Here is a 12,150-nt window from a genome sequence, read left to right as displayed (position 1 = left end):
TGGCTGAAAAACTAGTGAACGAAGGGGAAGGAGAAGGGAGCGCCCTGTTATTGCTGAAGGGGGGTATTGGAGCAAGTGGAAATCAGCCGGTCTATGCAGCCAAACATGATACTACACACACACAGAGGCAGAGGAAAGAAAAGATAATAGATGCGAGGACAGTAGAGGCCAGACTGCAGGGCAAACTGCTGAGTAAGACGCTCATGCTAAAAATAACATCGCTGGGAGAGGACATAAGAAATAAAAGTGTGGCTGGGCCCATGGGTGGCAGGAGCGAGAGGCTCTGAGTATAAAGCCCCAGAATTAGAGCAAGATGGAGAAGGACTAGAATCTGAGAGGAGGGATGGACCTAAGAATTATCTGAAGCAAACCCAAAAGTGAATTTCACCACCATCCTCTCACTTTTGCGGACACCTGAAGTTCCCTCCGTGGTGGCTGGACACGCCTCTGGGTTCTGAACTGGCCCCCAAGGCCTGGCGCCCACTCAGCAGGTCCCACTAGAGAAAGGAAGGCAAGACCCGGTTCGGCATCTTCTTGTCTGGGTCATAGATAATCATGAGCATTCCAAAAATCAGTTGCCCGCCTGGCTGATGGGGAGGCCTGGCTTGACAGAAGGCATTCATGAGGAAGACCTCGGGGGGTTAGCTGATCACAAGCTTGATGCAGTCCTACAGTGCAAGGAGGCTGTTGAGAAGCCTAATGCAATCTTCGACTCTATTAATAGAACAGCAGAGTGTGAGGAGGGAAGCAATGATCCCAGAGCATGCTGCTGGTTCAGGCCACATGCAGTTTTATGCTCAGTCCTGCAGGCTATATTTTAAAAGAGGCACTGGCAAATTCAAGCCTGTTTGGAAGAGCATGAAAAGGATTGGACGCCGGTGTTTAGGCAGCATCAGGATTAACTTGACAGTCCTTTTATGACTGGCAATATCAGCACAATGATTGCCCTGAAGATGCAGAAGCTAGTGGCTAGCACCAGGAATCTGTTTTCAATGTCTATATAGACTCCCTGAGATTTGAGTGGGGGTGCCCTCTCAGTATAATGGGAATGATATAATGGGAATCTACCTGCAAGGGTAGTCTGAAGGCTAGTCTGCCCAGTTGGACTGGTGTGTCTAGAGCATCTACCAACTGCCAGCTCTGTGCCAGGCCCCAGGGCATCAAGAGGAGCTTGAAATCTAGTTGGGAAGATGGGCCCATAAACAGGTACTTTGCACAGAGCGTGACTGATGATGAAAGATACATGCATGGATTTGATATGAGATGCAATTCATTTCTTATAGGGGAAGAGTGATCGGAGAGAAACAGAGTCTGTGGCATATGTTTGTGCAAGTGTGAAAGGAGGAAAAGGGATCCCTGGCAATCAGGACAGAGAGACTGTTAGTGAGGAAAGATTAGAGTCAGATTAGAGGAAAGATTAGAACCAGCTCAGTGACAGAAAAAACAATCGAAGGAGCTCAACCGTGTCAGATGCCATCAAAAAGTCCAGGAGGAGGGGGAGGAAGGCTCCACACCAACCCCTAGATGTGAAGATGAGGGGTTCCCCCTTAGTGGTCAAGAAGCACGTTCCTGGGAAATGATGCAGGCAGAGACAGATTTCATTCAGGGAGTTTGAGGAAGGGTGCGTTTATTGGACACCTACTAACAGCTAAACAACAGCATGACGCTATGTGTTATCAAAGTTCCAAAAGCACTGGGAGTTCACTTCAATACTGGTTGGTTACTGTATGAACTGATGGATTTGGTGAGACCAGCAGATGGAAGTTTCAGTGGCCAGTTGGTTGGCCTGGGATGATGTTTCTTACGCTAACTGTGCCAGGAGGAAAAAGAATGGTCTTGGTGTGCTCCGGAGATGGTCAGCCCATGCACGCCTTCCTCATTTCCTCGTCTCTCAGGAAGTTTCTTTTCCTAGAAGTGCTCAGAAAGGCGATCCCTAACGAGATATCTCTCATGTTTGCTTCCCTTTTGTTATTGACCAGGGAAATTAATAGTACTCTTTTTTTTTTTTTTTTTACCCCGCTCACATTCTCGATCCAAGGCATGTTTTTTTTTTCTTCATCAGTGGGTTTGTGTTTGGTTGATTAGTTATTCATGTATAATGTACAAAGACAAGAGCTGTGTTACAAGAAATGATTGTGGCGAGTGCAGGCGTACAAGCTCCGGGGCTGGCTTCCTTTTTGTGGGGGTGGGTGGCAAGCAGGTTAGTCAGGCATTTGGATCATTTGCAAATGGTTGAAATTCTCCTCTTACCAAACTGGTGACTGAGGGGAAAATAAGGGGAATTAAAGTAAATGAGTGTTTGCTGCTCATCCCCACAGTCTCCTCGAGCATTCATGAGTTCCTCCTGAATCCCAGCATCTGTCCCAGGCAATCACTCAAGCCACTTGACTTCTGTAGACTTGAGTCACTCCATCTGTCTCATACCCAACATATCTTCTGTATGTTGCCATCCTTCATAGGTTAAATTTTTGCAAAGAGAATCCAATTCATAGACTGGTTCTTCCTCTCACTTGCCCCACAGGCCTTCCCAGTACGTGGTTCCCTCACTGTAGCCAGAGAGGTCTTTACAAATCAGATCCCTCACTTGTACTTCTCACGTGTCCTCAACCCCTTTGTACTTCGTCATTCAGTCATGTCTGACTCTTTGTGACCCCGTGGACTGTAGCCCGCCAGGCTCCTCTGTCCATGGGGATTCTCCATGCAAGAACACTGGAGCGGGTTGCCATTTCTTTTTCCAGGCGATCCTCCTGACCGAGGGGTCGAGCCCAGGTCTCTTGCATTGCAGGCAGATTCTTTACCACTGAGCAACCAGGGAAGCTCAACCTCTTTGGTGTAGCCTAAAAAGCCCTACCTAATCTGATCTTGGCTTGCTTTTCCAACCTATCTCATGCCCCTGTCTCCTACCACCTCTCAAATGAAATGAATGAATTTCCCTCCTCGGGCCTTTTACATGTGCTGTTCCTTCTCCCCATACTATGTGGATATCTCCTTATTACTTTTCAAGTCTTAGTTCAAATACCATCTCCCTGAACATACCTTTTCTGAGCAACCTCTCTTAAGTTGCCTCCCCACCCACTGCTTCCTAGTTCATTGCCTTAAATTTCCTACTGGGAGCTCAGCTGAGGGGCTCAATTACCCTCTTTGGGGTTTTTGCATGTGGTACATGGTCTTCCTAATAGCGTGGAAGCAGGATATAAGAGGGAGGAAGCAGAAACACCAAAATCTAAACTATTCTGCACCTATCCCCAAATAATTTTCTAGCTCATTTTAGCTTTTTATTGGCATTTCTCACTCTCTGAAATTGCTGGGTTATTTTGTTTCCTTGCTAATTGCCTGCTCTCTTGCTCGATCTACAAGGATGCAAAATCCACAAGATTAGAAATCTTTCCTGTGTTCATTCACATGCCAAGCAAAAAGGACATTCATTCAGTAAACATTCATCGAATAAGTGAATTTTCAATATTTAGAAATAAAAACAAGATGGGCATGAAATGCAATGAATCATACAAGCACATGTGCACAAAAAAGTCAGGCTGCAGAGAACTTTTCAGGAGAACTACAACCTGAAGGGTAAAGAGCACAGCATGAAGTGAGTCAGAGATAAACGGGAGCCCGCTGGCAGCCCGTCTGCGCCCTGCTGTTCAGCACTGTCACAGAGTTGGGCAGGGGAAGGGGTGATGGGCCCAGAGACCCGGGACACAGAGCACCCTAGAGGTGACCAGGATCGACAAAGAGCTGGCCCTTAAGGGGGAAGTAGGCTGCACCCAGACCTCACAGGCCCCCCGCGGGATGATGTCAGTAATGATGCTTTGAAGTCCTAGGGCTGGTATGGGAGGGCTCAAGTTGCTTTACTTGAGCCTGAGCTTGCAGAGGAAGGTGGTCTTCATTTATTTCAATTCAAACCAGCACGTACTATGGGAAAAACACGCAGTGGATGATGGAGACACTAGAGGCCTGGGATAGGTGCCCAAGCTGGGAACAGCCAGTAGTGCAAAGATGGCTCCTAAATGGGGCCGAGGAGCTAAGTGTCAGGGGCAGGAAGCCAGCAGCCCCAAAGTTACAGACAAGGGAGAGTCTAAAGGCTTCCCAGAGGAGCCACTGCAGGAGGTGAATGACAAGGAGGGCCCTCCCGAGTCAGGGAGGCCAGGGTACGTTTGGAGACCTCTAGAAGCTCCCTGAGACTAGAGGAGGGTAAGACCTGCAGGTAAGTGCAGGAAGAACAATTTACTACCCCCAAATTCCAGTAACCAATCCCTGAAGCCAGTAGCTGGAGTCCTGGGCAGAGAGCAAAGGAAACATGGTGTTCCAAGTAGAAGACGGGAGACAGCTTTACTGGAAGAAAGGTAATGCATGCTGTGCAGCAAGCCTGCAGGTGGCAATGCCGTGGGGAAAGATGAGGCCAAAAAGGTGCCCAGAGTGTGCTGTGATTTGAACAAAATAATAAATGACCATTGGGAGGTATGTGTATGGGGGGGAAGAGGGTAATTATAAAAGCAGTAAAAACACTTTTGTATTTGGACTTGGAGAAACTGATTTTGAAATTAATGTTGGCTACACTCATGTTCATAGCAACGTTATTTACGATCACCGAAAGGTGGAAGCAACCCAGTGTCCATTCATACACTGGGTTGAGTGGATAAACTAAATATGGTCCATACATGCAATAGAAAACTGTTCACTTATAATGAGGAATGAAAACGTAATCCATGCTACAATGTGGATGAACCTTGAAAACATTATACTAAATGAAGTAAGCCAGACACAAAAGGACATATACGATATGATTCCATTTCTGGGAGATGCTTAGAATAGTCAATTCATAGAAAAAGTAAACCAGTGGTTTCTACGGTCTGGGGGGAGGTGGGAACAGGAGTTACGGTTTAATGGGTACAGAGTTTCAGTTGGAGATGATTGAAAATAAGTTCCGGATGAATGGATAAAGTTGTGGCATTTATACAATGGAATATTATCCAGCCACAAAAAAGAAAGAAAGGGTGCCACTTGCAGCAACGTGGATGGACCTAGGGATTATCGTATTTAGTGAAGGAAGTCAGATTGTGTGTGTGTGTGTGTGTGTGCGCGCGCGCACATGCGCGCACACGCGCGCACACGTGCACTCAGTTGCTCAGTCGTGTCTGACTCTTTGTGGCTCCACGGACTGTGTCCCACCAGGCTTCTCTGCCTGTGGAATTTTCCAGGCAAAATTACTGGAGTGGAATGCCACTTCCTACTCCAGGGGATCTTCCCGATCCACATCTCTTGCATCTCCTGCATTGGCAGGCGGATTCTTTATGACTAGCATCAATTGGGAAGCCCCATCATGTGATATCATCTAAATGTGGAATCTAAAAAAAATGATACAGGGGAATTCCCTGGTGGTCCAGTGGTTAGGACTCTGCACTTCCACTGCAGGGGACATGGGTTCGATTCCTGATCCAGGAAATAAGATCCTGTAAACCACTCACAGACTATGTGGATAACAATAAACTGGAAAATTCTGAAAGAGATGGGAATACCAGACCACCTGACCTGCCTCTTGAGAAACCTATATGCAGGTCAGGAAGCAACAGTTAGAACTGGACATGGAACAACAGACTAGTTCCAAATAGGAAAAGGAGTACGTCAAGGCTGTATATTGTCACCCTGCTTATTTAACTTATATGCAGAGTACATCATTAGAAACGCTGGGCTGGAAGAAGCACAAGCTGGAATCAAGATTGCGGGGAGAAATATAAATAACCTCAGATATGCAGATGACACCACCGGTATGGCAGAAAGTGAAGAGGAACTAAAAAGCCGCTTGATGAAAGTGAAAGAGGAGAGTGAAAAAGTTGGCTTAAAGCTCAACATTCAGAAAACGAAGATCATGGCATCTGGTCCCATCACTTCATGGGAAAGAGATGGGGAAACAGTGGAAACAGTGTCAGACTTTATTTTTCAGGGCTCCAAAATCACTGCAGATGGTGATTGCAGCCATGAAATTAAAAGACGCTTACTCCTTGGAAGGAAACTTATGACCAACCTAGATAGCATATTGAAAAGCAGAGATATTACTTTGCCAACAAAGGTCCATCTAGTCAAGGCTATGGTTTTTCCAGTGGTCATGTATGGATGTGAGAGTTGGACTGTGAAGAAACCTGAGTGCCTAAGAATTGATGCTTTTGACCTGTGGTGTTGGAGAAGACTCTTGAGAGTCCCTTGGACTGCAAGGAGATCCAACCAGTCCATCCTAAAGGAGATCAGTCCTGGGTGTTCTTTGGAAGGAATGATGCTGAAGCTGAAACTCCAGTACTTTGGCCACCTCATGTGAAGAGTTGACTCACTGGAAAAGACTCTGATGCTGGGAGGGGTTGGGGGCAGGAGGAGAAGGGGACGACAGAGGATGAGATGGCTGGATGGCATCACTGACTCAATGCACGTGAGTCTGGGTGAACTCCAGGAGTTGGTGATGGACAGGGAGGCCTGGTGTGCTGTGATTCATGGGGTCGCAAAGAGTCGGACATGACTGAGCGACTGAACTGAACTGAACCGAAACCACTCAGTGTGGCCAAACACACATGCAAATAATTTAAAAAATTAAAAAATGATACAAATGAACTTATTTACAGAACAGAAATAGATTCACAGACACGGAAAACAAACATAGTTACCAAAGAGGAAAGGGGAGAGGGATAAATTAGGAGTTTTGGAGCAAAATATACACACTAGTACATATATAAAACAGATAACTAGCAAGGACCTCGTGTATAGCACAGGGAACTATAGTCAATATCTTGTAATAACCTGAACTGAAAAAGAATCTAAAAAAAGAATATATATATGTATGTATAACTAAATCACTTTGCTCTACACCTGAAACTAACATAACATTGTAAATCAACTATAAAAAGTGAAAGTCACTCAGTTGTGTCTGACTCTTTGTGACCCCAAGGACTATACAGTCCATGGAATTCTCCAGGTAAGAATACTGGCGTGGGTAGCCTTTCCCTTCTCCAGGGGATCTTCCCAAGCCCGGAGATCAAACCCAGGTCTCCCACATTGCAGGCAGATTCTTTACCAGCTGAGCCACCAAGGAAGCCCATCAACTATATTCCGACAAAACTGTTTTAAAGTTGTGGAAATGGATATTGGTGATGGTAGCACAATAATGTGAATGCACCTGGTATCACTGAATGGTACACTTCAAAAAGATTAAACAGTAATTTTTATGCAGTGTATAATTTACCACAATTTTTAAAATTACTGTGAAGAAATAAGCAAGTCAGGAGTTTGTAGGGTAGTTCTGAGAAAGGAGAGTAATGACAAGATGAAACCCTACCAGATATTAACACCAGTTACAAAACCTCAGAAATTAGAAGTGTGGTGCTGGAGCTTGGTTACACAGACAAGGAAACACATAGAAAATCCAGAAATAGACTGACATCATTCAAGGCTTTGGTGTGTGGGAAAGATGGCATCTGGAAACAGCGGGGAAACAGGGCTGAGACTAACTGGAGCCATCAGGGGGAAAATGCAGTTGGATCCTTACCTCGTACTTACAGCAGGAAGACTTCTGATCAGAGAAGTCTCAACTGTGACCACAGTACCACACAGCTACTAGAAGGGACCAGGGGAGAATTCTTTTTTAACCTCAGAGGGTGAGCATGTACTAGCTGTGACTTGGAGTCAGTCCTTTAGCCTTCCTGTGCCTATTCCATGGGGCTGTTTTGAGCACTGTGAGAATTAGTACCTGAGAAAGTGCTTAAAACAATGTCTGGTGCACACAACAGATTCAATCAGTGACTACCACACCATCACCACCATCACCCTCATCACCACCAGCATCACCATCACCACCACCACCATCACTACCACCATCACCACCACCACCACCATCATCACCACCATCACCATCACCACCACCACCATCACCACCACCACCACCACCATCATCACCACCATCACCATCACCACCACCACCATCACTACCACCATCAGCACCACCACCATCACCACCACCATCACCACCACCACCATCACTACCACCATCACCACCACCGCCACCATCATCACCACCACCACCACCATCACTACCACCATCACCACCACCACCACCACCATCACCACCACCACCACCATCACCACCACCATCACTACCACCATCACCACCACCATCACCACCAACACCATCACCACCACCATCATTACCACCACCACCACCACCACCATCATCACCACCATCACCATCACCACCACCACCATCACTACCACCATCACCACCACCGCCACCATCATCACCACCATCACCATCACCACCACCACCATCACCACCACCACCACCACCATCATCACCACCATCACCATCACCACCACCACCATCACTACCACCATCAGCACCACCACCATCACCACCACCATCACCACCACCACCATCACTACCACCATCACCACCACCGCCACCATCATCACCACCACCACCACCATCACTACCACCATCACCACCACCACCACCACCATCACCACCACCACCACCATCACCACCACCATCACTACCACCATCACCACCACCATCACCACCAACACCATCACCACCACCATCATTACCACCACCACCACCACCACCATCATCACCACCATCACCATCACCACCACCACCATCACTACCACCATCACCACCACCGCCACCATCATCACCACCATCACCATCACCACCACCACCATCACCACCACCACCACCACCATCATCACCACCATCACCATCACCACCACCACCATCACTACCACCATCAGCACCACCACCATCACCACCACCATCACCACCACCACCATCACTACCACCATCACCACCACCGCCACCATCATCACCACCACCACCATCACTACCACCATCACCACCACCACCACCACCATCACCACCACCACCACCATCACCACCACCATCACTACCACCATCACCACCACCATCACCACCAACACCATCACCACCACCATCATTACCACCACCACCACCACCACCATCATCACCACCATCACCATCACCACCACCACCATCACTACCACCATCACCACCACCGCCACCATCATCACCACCATCACCATCACCACCACCACCATCACTACCACCATCAGCACCACCACCATCACCACCACCACCATCACCATCACCACCACCACCATCACCACCACCACCACCACCATCATCACCACCATCACCATCACCACCACCACCATCACTACCACCATCACCACCACCGCCACCATCATCACCACCACCACCACCATCACTACCACCATCACCACCACCACCACCATCACCACCACCACCACCATCACCACCACCATCACTACCACCATCACCACCACCATCACCACCAACACCATCACCACCACCATCATTACCACCACCACCACCACCACCATCATCACCACCATCACCATCACCACCACCACCATCACTACCACCATCACCACCACCGCCACCATCATCACCACCATCACCATCACCACCACCACCATCACCACCGCCACCATCATCACCACCACCACCACCATCACTACCACCATCACCACCACCACCACCACCATCACCACCACCACCACCATCACCACCACCATCACTACCACCATCACCACCACCATCACCACCACCGCCACCATCATCACCACCACCACCACCATCACTACCACCATCACCACCACCACCACCACCACCGCCATCATCACCACCACCACCACCGCCATCACCACCACCACCATCACCACCACCATCACCACCACCACCACCACCATCATCACCACCACCACGACCACCATCACCACCACCACCGCCATTATCACCACCACCACCACCACCATCACCACCACCACCACCATCACCACCACCACCATCACCACCACCACCACCATCACCACCACCACCGCATCATCACCACCACCGCCATCATCACCACCACCACGACCACCATCACCACCATCACCATCACCACCACCACCACCACCATCATCACCACCACCACGACCACCATCACCACCACCACCGCTGCCATCATCACCACCACCACCACCATCATCACCACCACCACCACCATCACCATCACCACCACCACCACCACCATTACCACCACCACCACCATCATCACCATCACTATCAAAAAGAATGAAGTTTTATAAACTAATGTGGAAAAAGTATCCAGACATATTATCAAATGGGGGGAAAACTCCAAAAGTCCAGGTACAGAGCAATGTGTGCACAATACACTATTCCTGGTTTTAAAAGGAGGGCAGTAGAAGAAAATGGGCTTCCCCAGTGGCTCAGTAGTAAAGAATCCACCTGCAAGGCAGGAGACACAGGTTTGATCCTTGGGTCAGGAAGATACGCTGGAGAAGGAAATGGCAGACTACTCCAGAATTCTTGCCTGGAGAATCCCATGGACTGTGAGCCTGGAGGGCTACAATCTATGGGGCCAAATAGAACAGGACATGACTGAAGCGAATAGCACACTGAACAGAAGAAAATATGCTTGTACATATATGCCTAAATATTTGTTGTAAGTATACAATTAGACACACATACCTATGTATATTTGTAGGCATGTATTTACACACACATATACACAATAAGGAGAAGGCAATGGCACACGACTAAGTGACTTCACTTTCACTTTTCACTTTCATGCATTGGAGAAGGAAATGGCAACCCACTCCAGTGTTCTTGCCTGGAGAATCCCAGGGATGGGGAGCCTGGTAGGCTACCGTCTATGGGGTCACATAGAGTCGGACATGACTGAAGTGACTTAGCATAGCATAGCATACACGATAAACATCTTTGATCAGGCCACTGCATTGCAAGACTCCAGGGGGTATTACTCCATTGTGCTCCATGTCAGTGGCATCCCAGGAGCTTAATATAAATGGCATCCTTTGGAGTTGGGTACCACTTTGGCTCTGCTCATTTAGCTGCACATGATAACACATCTCTGGGAGAACACAAAGGACCAGATAGCACTGGCTACTTGCAGGGAGGGACGCAGATAGTTTGGAATAGAGGAAGGCTGGAGAATTTTCACAATACAGCCTTTGTGTCTTTTCAATCTGGAAGCATCGCACGTGTGTTATGGAAGCTCCTCCTTCCAAAACTAAGTAAAAGGAGTTTGAAATAAATGCACATATAGATAAAATAATAATACTTATTAGAGAATTTGGGAAATACATAAAAGTATGAAGGAGAGAGTTATAATTAAGCATGATTTTTCTGATTGTCTGTGTGTCTGCCTGGAGTGCTTTGAAAGGCAGGAGTGGGTAAACTGTAGCCCCAGAGCATCTCCTGCCCACCCCCTGGTTTGTAAAGAAAGTTTTATTGGAACACAGCCAAACACATTCAGTTACATAGCATCTATGGTTGCTCTCCTGCTACATGTGGTTATTACGTAATTTTAAGTAACTTTCTGGTTCAGTTTGTAAATGTAGTTCAATCTATAAATGCCCTGGCATAATTTCACTAAAGGGCACAGGAAGGAGTCAGATGATAGCATGGAGTTATGATGAACATATTAGTTTGGATTTAGAACTTAAAAAACAAGCAGCAGAGATGTGCCCCACTATTAAATAATGTTAGGATAAGTGATAAAAACTGGACTTGTTTGCATATGATAAGAAACAGGAATATACTCTTTTTTTTTTTTTTTAGGAATATAATGTTAACTGAAGTAAGAATAATGTGCCAAGACAAATTAAAGATTATCAAAGTGGAGAAAATGAAAAGGAAAAATATTCTTACAAATGAGCTGGGCCTCATTAAGAAGTATAATATTAAAACAATTTCCTGTGTTATGACACAGGATAAGATAAAAGAAAATGTGAGAAAAAGCACACCTCCTACTTGAAATGTCATCAGACATTCAGTCTCTCAATGAACAGGGGGAAAATTCCAAAGTCATATGAGACACAAGACAATGATCCTTTGGGAAGGACTGTCCTGTGCATTGTAGGAGTCTAGCATCCCTGGATCCCACTAAACATTGACAATGGCCCCATTCATGATGATGACCCAAACAACTCCTTCAGATTTTTTAAACTCCCCTAAAGGGCAGTACTACCCGCCTTGAGAACCACAGATACATGTGAAAGCAATTTGAAAAGTTAAAAGCACTTTTCAAATATACAGTATGATTA

At 47.0% G+C, this 12,150-nt stretch overlaps 1 non-coding gene across 1 annotated transcript; it reads left to right on the top strand.

The window, feature by feature from the left end:
- Positions 1 to 5,369: 5,369 nt before the first annotated feature.
- On the top strand, positions 5,370 to 5,443 carry TRNAG-UCC (transfer RNA glycine (anticodon UCC)). The gene has a single exon. It is a non-coding gene; the product is annotated as a tRNA-Gly (tRNA).
- The last annotated feature ends 6,707 nt before the right edge of the window (positions 5,444 to 12,150 follow it).

Source organism: Bos indicus, chromosome 19, assembly GCF_029378745.1.
Source record: "Bos indicus isolate NIAB-ARS_2022 breed Sahiwal x Tharparkar chromosome 19, NIAB-ARS_B.indTharparkar_mat_pri_1.0, whole genome shotgun sequence".
Lineage (NCBI taxonomy): Eukaryota > Metazoa > Chordata > Mammalia > Artiodactyla > Bovidae > Bos > Bos indicus.
The sequence above is the reverse complement of the archived record's forward strand: the minus strand, read 5'-3'. Positions and strand labels throughout refer to the sequence as shown.